Source organism: Sinocyclocheilus rhinocerous, unplaced genomic scaffold, assembly GCF_001515625.1.
Source record: "Sinocyclocheilus rhinocerous isolate Xijiao unplaced genomic scaffold, SAMN03320098_v1.1 scaffold1234, whole genome shotgun sequence".
Taxonomy (NCBI): Eukaryota; Metazoa; Chordata; class Actinopteri; order Cypriniformes; family Cyprinidae; genus Sinocyclocheilus; species Sinocyclocheilus rhinocerous.
Genome location: NW_015656153.1, coordinates 785,407 through 795,108, shown reverse-complemented (window position 1 = coordinate 795,108; position 9,702 = coordinate 785,407). Strand labels below are relative to the sequence as shown.

General features: G+C 36.8%; 1 pseudogene; it reads left to right on the top strand.

The window, feature by feature from the left end:
* LOC107719471 (NHS-like protein 1) overlaps positions 1–9,702 on the top strand; it is a 28,833-nt pseudogene that overhangs the window by 10,874 nt on the left and 8,257 nt on the right.

Here is a 9,702-nt window from a genome sequence, read left to right as displayed (position 1 = left end):
TATATATATATTAGGGCTGTCAGTCGATTACATTTTTTATCGAACTAATTACAGGGTGCTGCGAAGTATGGAACATAAAAGAAGATAATTTGAGAAACATCTCAGTATTTTTTGTTCATGCAATGAAAGTCACTAGTGACCAAAACAGCTTAGTTACAAACAGTAATCAAAATACCTTCCTTTATGCTGTGCAAAAGAAAGTAAGTCGTTCTGGTTTGAAACAACATGAGGGTGAGTAAATTATGACTGAATTTATTTATTCATTTATTTTTGGTGAACTATCCCTTCAATGTTTTTTTAAAATAAATTAAATGATACTCTAAGAAACTAAAACTACCAGCAGGTGGCGGTAAATGTCTTTATGAGTCGATTCGTTCAAATGGCTGATTCATTCAGGAATGAAGTAAATGGCTCTCTTTATGGATGGCCTTTGAATTCATTCACCGCTGTGTTGCTCGGAGACGCGCACAACAGTTCTGCTGTGGCTTTTTAGGTAATATTTTCATTGGCAAAATTGTACATAAACACACAATATTGTGTTTAAAATATAGCACAATATTAATTTCTTATTTACTGAACTGTTGTATAAAATTACATTTGCACTCGTGTTCTTCGTGACAAAAACAGCACTCGTGTGATATTGCTCTTGCTGCTGGTGTGATATCGCGTAATTAGATTAATTAATCGCAGCACCCTGGAATTAATTAGATAAAAAATTTAATTTGAAAGCCCTAAAAAATATATCTGATGCATGTTATAAAGGTACATTTAAGTTTAGATTACACTTATACTGTACTTGTTTACATATTTGAATTAGCCTTAGGGTATATTCCAACAGAATCATTGACGTTTTGGTGGACTAGTGAATTCTGCCTTCATGTATTTTCAGCTCATGATTTAGTACTCTCACATGACCTCTTGCACTTGAGGAAACTATTATTGTGAATAATCTATAATCACTGACATACTTTTTGTATGGAAAAATGCATTGATAAAACTGACCTGGTTAATCTTACCCAGAGAGCCTTGGCATAATTGATCGTTTAATCTGGGTTGTCAAGGCACCAGCCAGAGACAAGCATGTCTCCAGTGTCTTTAGACGCAGTGGTGCAGAAGTGTTTGATTGGCCCGGCCCCTCATGCAGTTTTTCATGTGTTCTCTCTGAGGGAGCCTAAGAGACTGCACATGACTGCAGCTCCCAAATCTTATATGCCCAGCGGCTGCAGCCAAAGGCGGAGTTTTTCTTTCTGTCTGAATTATATCTCCTCCTGCTGACATCTGGATTGAGTTGATTAGAATTCAAACTAACTTTAAAATTCTGGCTCATACTGATAAGCCAATAATTAATTTGTTGTTATGGTGTACTATTTTATGTAAAGTATATAAATAAATAAGAATGAATGCTACAAGTAGGCATCATTATAATTGAAAATCTAAAGGTTGAATTTTAATTTTGAGACCAACTAATGTATTAGTATTTTTAAAGATTATCTTTGAGTGTTAAATGACGGTAAAAAATATCACTAATATCAGCCAGGTAGCTGTATTTGCACCCCTAAATAGTTCTAAAAGACAATTTTATTCAGGTATTTCCATTGAAAAGATGTGCATTTCTGGTGTATAGCTTCACCACAAAGACCTTGCTGCCCATAGTCTACCAGTTAAACCAACACTAACTAACATAAGCCAACCTGGACCATCAGTGGAAGCTCATTCTGGTCAAAGCTGAAGCAACAAAAATGTTTAGTACACTTTAATTTAATGTCTCCCATCTGTTATTTAGGAGAAAAAATGCTGTATATCTTTTCATATATACCATTTTCAGCAGTCTAAGTTGTTGCAGTGCGCTATTACACAAACCCCTGACCTTCTTCCTTTAAACATATTGAATTTTAATCTGTCCTTGTTTCTTGTAGCGGTGTCCAGTCTAGATGAGGAGAGCAAGTGGTCGGTGCACTACACAGCCCCCTGGCACCAACAGGAGAATGTCTTCCTGCCAGGATCCAGACCAGCCTGTGTTGAGGACCTTCACCATCAGGCCAAAGTAAACCTGAAAACAGTCCTCAGAGGTCAGAGACAAAAACTACTGTCATTTTTTCCCCTTTTTTTTCTTTTCTAAATGCAAAATATAATCTCAACAGTAAAACAGTGATTCATTAGAAGACAAGATTCAGCATAATTGCTTCATGTATAATCTGCAAGTACAAAATGCCCTGCAGAAGAATATGTGATTTCTCTGTTACAGACCATTGACCTTTATAATGAAGATAACATTACCACAGTGCAGAAAGTTCTCTTGCACAACCGTTTTACCCTGTAATGAAGCAGAGCATTTTGACAGTATACTGCCTGATTTTCCATTGAAAAGATGTGCATTTCTGGTGTATAGCTTCACCACAAAGACCTTGCTGCCCATAGTCTACCAGTTAAACCAACACTAACTAACATAAGCCAACCTGGACCATCAGTGGAAGCTCATTCTGGTCAAAGCTGAAGCAACAAAAATGTTTAGTACACTTTAATTTAATGTCTCCCATCTGTTATTTAGGAGAAAAAATGCTGTATATCTTTTCATATATACCATTTTCAGCAGTCTAAGTTGTTGCAGTGCGCTATTACACAAACCCCTGACCTTCTTCCTTTAAACATATTGAATTTTAATCTGTCCTTGTTTCTTGTAGCGGTGTCCAGTCTAGATGAGGAGAGCAAGTGGTCGGTGCACTACACAGCCCCCTGGCACCAACAGGAGAATGTCTTCCTGCCAGGATCCAGACCAGCCTGTGTTGAGGACCTTCACCATCAGGCCAAAGTAAACCTGAAAACAGTCCTCAGAGGTCAGAGACAAAAACTACTGTCATTTTTTCCCCTTTTTTTTCTTTTCTAAATGCAAAATATAATCTCAACAGTAAAACAGTGATTCATTAGAAGATAAGATTCAGCATAATTGCTTCATGTATAATCTGCAAGTACAAAATGCCCTGCAGAAGAATGTGATTTCTCTGTTACAGACCATTGACCATTATAATGAAGATAACATTACCACAGTGCAGAAAGTTCTCTTGCACAACCGTTTTACCCTGTAATGAAGCAGAGCATTTTGACAGTATACTGCCTGATACAAATGTTATAACCCTGCTTCAAATCTAGACTTCAGAGGTCAATATGGACTACTGACACTTGTAGTGATCACTACATATAATAATCTGCACCTGTTGACTTACTAGTTGCATAGCGCAGGTTTTTCTAAAGTAGTATAATCTTTCGTCAAAATGTTATCTGCCTCTGAAATGACTTCCGAAACTACTTTCCTTATACACTCCCCGGTTTTCAGTGTTGTCAGATCACGACTGTTTTGGGTATCATAAATTTGCTGTTTGCACATTACATGACATATCAACGACTTGGGGTCATACATTGCACAGTATTTCACTAGGAGGAACCCCCAACAACTATGTCTCATTTACAAAACATATGCGCGAGAAGTAAAACTGTACAGTACATTAAATGACGTAAGATCACACATGAGCAGAATTACCCTGTATCTTGCTCTCCCTTTGGCTGTACTGTAGGTTGTTGCAGATGTAATTTCCAGCCAAAACACAATGCAAGACTCTGAATTGCAGACAGGTCCAGATATTTAGCCTGCTAAATATGTCTCAGGCATAGGCAACGCTGATAATTCACACTATGTGATCTTCACTCGCGTGAAGGAGCACATTTGCCTCAGATTTTGGGCGTTTGTCGGTGATCTCCAGAAAAACATGTTGGCAGGTAAATAATCGGGCCTAAAATCATGTATTGTGTAATTCGCATTAACTGAGTTGTAATGAGCTGATGATCTGAATCAAGTGTGTTAATAATAAACATACCAAAATATGCATCACAATGAAAACCAGTATTTTAGACTACTCTAATACAGGATTTCAAAAATCTTCAAAATCTTATTGCCATTAAATGTTAACTTAATAAAGGTTTTCACAATAGTAACAATACAATGCAAAGGAAGCATTAGTAGGGATACATTGATGTTTTCAAAGGTGAACATGGCCCTCAGCATCCAAGTATGGGCTAAAGGGTCGGCGGGTCCACTTTCAAATGCAATCTCACTGCAAAACTCCAAAAAGTTTTTGCACAGGAGCACAGACCACAAATTGTCTCCAATATACTGTAAAGAAATGCATGTCCTCTCCATGATTTTGGAGAGATGTTTGACATTGTGGTTTAAAATATGAGCCAATAACCAAATTATTCCATTAAGTATACCCATTAGCACTTAATGTCTATGTCCATTAGTTCCACTTAAGTATATTTCACATAATGGAAGTAAAATGGATTGTGAATAATGTTTTTCGTTGACTTTACAATCTCTATGTTTCTGAATCTTCTAAGTTTTGTGTCTTTGCCTGTTTTTTGGTTCATGTTACCTTGCATCAATACACTCTCCACAGGGATTTTTAAATACCTTCCTGAAGCAGCTTCACTAGAGCCTAATGGCAGATGTCCTCGTCATTTGACCTTCTGCTGCACTTGGGTATATTGTCCTATTCCAGTGAACAACATCACTTCCCTTTGTATCTGGAAACCAGATACATTTTACTTTCATGACTCTTCTTAAATTCTCTCATTTGACCTTGCTATTGCCTAAATAACTAGTCCTCTGAGGTGCTCTGGAATGCTAATGTACTGGTGCATGTTTGTGAGCTGTCTTGGCTCCAGCGGGGGCAGCAGGTGGCACACCAAATGTCTGTTTTCCCCTTTTTCCCAGTGAGCTTTGGCAGGGTCATGGCTGTTGTCTGTCTGTTTGTTATAATTGTGAATTAAATATATAAATTGTTTAATTTAATTTGCATTCATCAACCACCCACATCACAGTTTCTGAATGTTTTCCCCCTCACTCTATGAATCACAATGCGGCAATTAAGAGTCGACTGCAGGCACTGCAGCTGTACAAGTCAATTTTTATTGAAAATATAGGTTTTGATAACCAATTGGTCCCTTTGCAACAATCAGGTACTGTCATCCATTGATACCTTCACCCTCATGTCATTCCAAACCTGTAAAACATTCTTCCTTACAATGAAGCTCAAAACAAAATTAGATGTTTTGTTAGATGTTCATATGACAGAAGAAAGTCATACCAGTTTGTATTGACTTAAAGTTGAATAAATTATTACAGAATTAACATTTTTGCCTGATCTATTCCTTTAACCCCTTCTCAGATGTTAGACGAAGCTGCTTTTAGAAACATGAAATAATTGTTATGGGCACTAAACTGTGTTTTTGTCCATGTTGCCTGCAGTAAGATGAGAAGTGAGAGGTAAAGTGAAAGTTTTGAAGTTAAGTCCTCTTAAGGATTATACTCTCTCTCTTTCACTCTTTGTCTATCCTTCACTCTTTGAGCTACTAACATATTAAACTGTATTAGCCTCTACTCACTAATCACAGCTCAAAATGCACAGCTAATTATAATTATTGACTCCAGTAGAGTTTTTACTGATTAGCACGTTGTGGAGTAATATTATACGTCTCCTAAAACATACCAACACTCCTATATACTATAATAATGTGCTTCTCATAATACGCAGCATGAGAAACACATCTTATTTCTGGGTCAAGTGATGTGCTTTATAATTCATGTAATCTAAATGAATCTCTTGCCTCTGTCCAGCATATGTGTGAGACATATTAATATACATTAAGAATGCAGGCCAAGCTGTTCCTACTTGCATTATATGTTGTTTGCAGGCTTGCTGACATTGCAGGTTTGTGTTACTGAACTGTCTAATCACCTGGTCAGTGCACAGTATACATATAAGATTATTACCATCCTCTATGCATTTATTAATTTCTTCTACTCTCATTCTTTTAACAGAGAGTTTTACATTGAATTCATATTTATTTACAGTATGTAGTACCTGAAATTGGATTTGTTTGAAAAAAAATAACAATCAGTTTATATCCTGAAGTAATCCGTTTCTCTCACTAGGACTTCTTAAATGAAAATACAGAAAGCGAATGTAGGACTGAAGATTTGCTTTGCTTACATTTTATAGATTATAAGACAGTAACCAGCTGAGATATTGTGCATTTTGTGCAAACTGCAAGCTACGCTGGATAAGGCGCCGTGTCTTATCATGTGCTACTGCAGGAAGATTAGTGATTACATTGAGCTCTGCGTAAAGACAGAAGAGAGAGAGCAAGAAAGGGAGAGAGAGAATAGCTAATAGTGTTTCTCAGCAGGCACTCATTATGAAGGTGCCAGAGGAGGTGATCAGCTGAAATAGATGGATATGTCAGTGGCATTAGTTGGAGGTGGAGACCCCTACTCTGCAGGCCATCCATAACCCAACAGTCAGTTCTGACATATTCAGGTTGAACTCTAAGTCCTACAGTAAAAACAGACACTACTCTTTTATTTGGCTGGAGCTCTTAGTGACAAAAATCTATCTATCTATCTATCTATCTGAGTCATCAGCCTTTATGTGAAATCTCTTCTTTGCAGTTTGCTTATCTGGATGCATTCTGTGCTGGCTAAAACTTATCTTTTTCATTCTCATTTGTTCTCAAAAACAGTTATGTGTTTCATTTATTTAAATTCTGTAGTCCTTCCACTTACAGATGTGCACTGCAGCTGTTTTTTCTAAGAAATATTTTTTACTTTTATTGCTTCATTTAGTTCTCCACAGGGCGATTTTTGTCTGAAGGAAATAAATATTTTATTTTATAGCCTCTTTGATTAATAAAATGTTTGTTTGAGCTGCCTGTGCACAACAATGTAGCATGAATTGATGTTTAAATTCTTGCTATGGGCCTGTGATCTGTTTAATAGTCTTTACAAACTCATTAACACTACAAATTGTTAATGATTGAATGGTTATGTTTACCTCTCCAGAGTGTGACAAGCTCAGGAAAGATGGATTCCGCAGTTCCCAGTACTACTCCCAAAGCCCTGCCTTCTCTGCAACCAGCCTTTGTGAAAATGTGCACCTGGATGAGGAGAAGATAGAGAAGAAAAAGAAGGTAAACCTAACCTTAAACACAAATTTAATCACAGTCCTTCCCTTTACATTAACATGCATGCTGCTGCTAGAAAAACAACTTTATTTTGTTTGGCTATGCAATATGTCATGCCATTTATAATCAATTTCACCATTTTATCACCAAAATCTTGGTGATCCTTTTGGTTATGTAGTCAAATAATTGATTAACTGTTATATTGTATTAAAATGAGAGCTAATGTATGCTCATATGTGCACGAAACAGACAAAGGCCCAGTTTTTTCCTAAATACTCAACATGAAGACATGATTTGGGTCACTTGTTTTGCACTGCCCCCTAGTGGCTGTTTGCATGCTATCAGTGTAGTCCAGCACTACAATCAATATGTAGAACTAGAAAATGTTTATTCCACATTCTGTAATCTTAAATGAAGGTAATGTCTCACTTCACTTGATGTTGTTTTGTTCTTTTATGTTCAATTTTTCTTTCCTCTCACCAAGCGGTTTAAAGTCCTAGACTGCCTATCAGTCTTGCCTCTCTCTCTGCTGTCATTTGAGATCTTGGAAAAGAAAGGTACCGCTCTCACTGCAGTTGCTAGTCAGTGGTAGCGCTGTGCTTTGTGAAAGGTGGCTTCAGATCCTAACAAGTCCTCATAGCATCTTCATAAACAACCTACTAGTGCAAGTCACCCGCCGTGAGCGTGTTTTCACCTCAAAGACTTAGAGACATTGAGTATGGTAGATTACACAAATTAGACATTAATACATAATTAGATTGTGTATTTCCCTCAAGCAGTCTTGCAAATTTATGAGAACTGGTTATGCAAAGCAGGACAAAAGAATCAAAGTTGTCTCTTTGCCAAAAAATAAAAATAAATAAATAAGAGTATCGAGACACATTATGGTTGAATACACTGACTGTAACACTGATCTCAAATTAGCATGAATAATTTAGAGAGTAGCTCTCCTCCATTCAGGGCTCCCCAGGGCTTATTGCTCAGAGAAATATTTCAGTCACACAACGTTACTGGAGGGAAATGCACTTCAAGAGTCTTTTTTACTTTGCTCTTTTTGGAAAGCACTTAACTGAATTAACAATAGAAATGACCAAATATCAGACAATACCTATCACTGGGCATTGGCTAGGCTATCATTCACCGAAGCCTGACATCATTAAATCAGTCTGTTTGTGTTGTGTTCAGGCTTCAGAGTCGTCTAATGAAGAGGAGAAGCTTGTGTACTCAATGCCGCCTCAGACCCCTCTGCTGGAACATGACATGGACATCCAGAGAAGTTGGACCAGCTGTTTGCCTTTGCCCACTCCTGAGGAGAAGATGAAACTACAGGCCCAGTCGGTGGCCACTGATATCATTCCCATCAACATTACAGGTACATCCGTTTTTAAATCATGAAATATCACTTGTAATAATCTTGAAGTTTTTAGAGCAGTGGCCTTAACTATTCTGTTGTTAATCACATATCTTTTCAGTAAACAGTTATTTTGGACAGTGGGATAATAATAATTTAAGTGGGTTCCTATAATTATTTCAGTTCTTTTCATCTACACTTAGGGATGCGCCAATATTAAAACTCGGGCCAATAATCCTTTTCACATTATAATAAGTCAAATGGATATTCATTTGAGATCTGCATAAGATGACGGCAAAGGTAATCTAAATGTAAAAATAGGGAAAATGAGCCAATGCTGGCACACACACACATGTGTATATATATATATATATATATATATATATATAAAACTGATGAATTCAAAGAAATCTGTCTGTATTATTTGTATCTTGCATTTTATTTGATGATATTGCGTGCATCCCTAACTGCAATGTAGTGTCTCAGCATGAGGCATGCCATTAATAAACACTGGTTTTCTCTGTTGTTACATCTTTAGGTGAGAACTTTGACCGTCAGGCCAGTTTCCGTCGCTCTGCAGCAAACACTGATACCATAATACGAAGACCCAAGAGGGTGCAAAGAAGAAAGACAATAACAGGAGTTCCTGACAACATCCAGACTGAACTAGGTGTGATTCCTATTCATTGTTGCAATCCTATACAGTACATTGTGCCACTCTCAAACAACGTAAAGGTGCACTCACTCACTTTTTTTTTTGCAGTAATTAGAAGTTTTATACATGAAGGAATGAATATTGATTTAACAAAAATTATGTCCCCAAACCAAAAATCTGTCCAGTCATATCAGTAATCTAATAAAAGCTGTTTTATTTTACATTGAGTGTCACCTCCTAGGGGCAGGCATGACCCATTGTTTGACATTTTCACTATTGGAAATGCATTTACCTAAATTTATTACTTCAGAGTTATGTGCCCTCTAGAAGCTTGCGTTCTGCAAGTGAACGGCGTATTATTGTGCCATCTCAAAGAGGCACAAAATCACTTTCACTGACTTTTTTATTAACTGTTCCCTCCTGGTGGAATGACCTGCCCAAATCAATCCGAGCAGCTGAGTCCTTAACCGTCGTCAAGAAACGACTAAAAACATAAAACTAAAATCTGTTCCACCTTTATTTGACCCTCAAACTCTAGCACTTTCTATTCTACTTTAATTCTACTTTATCTATATTTATCTTCTTTTTTTTTTATAAAAGAAAAAAGAAAAAAGAAAAAAAACATTAGTTTTCTATTTTTTCTATTCTATCTACTTGTTTTTCTTTGTGTGTGTGTGTGTAT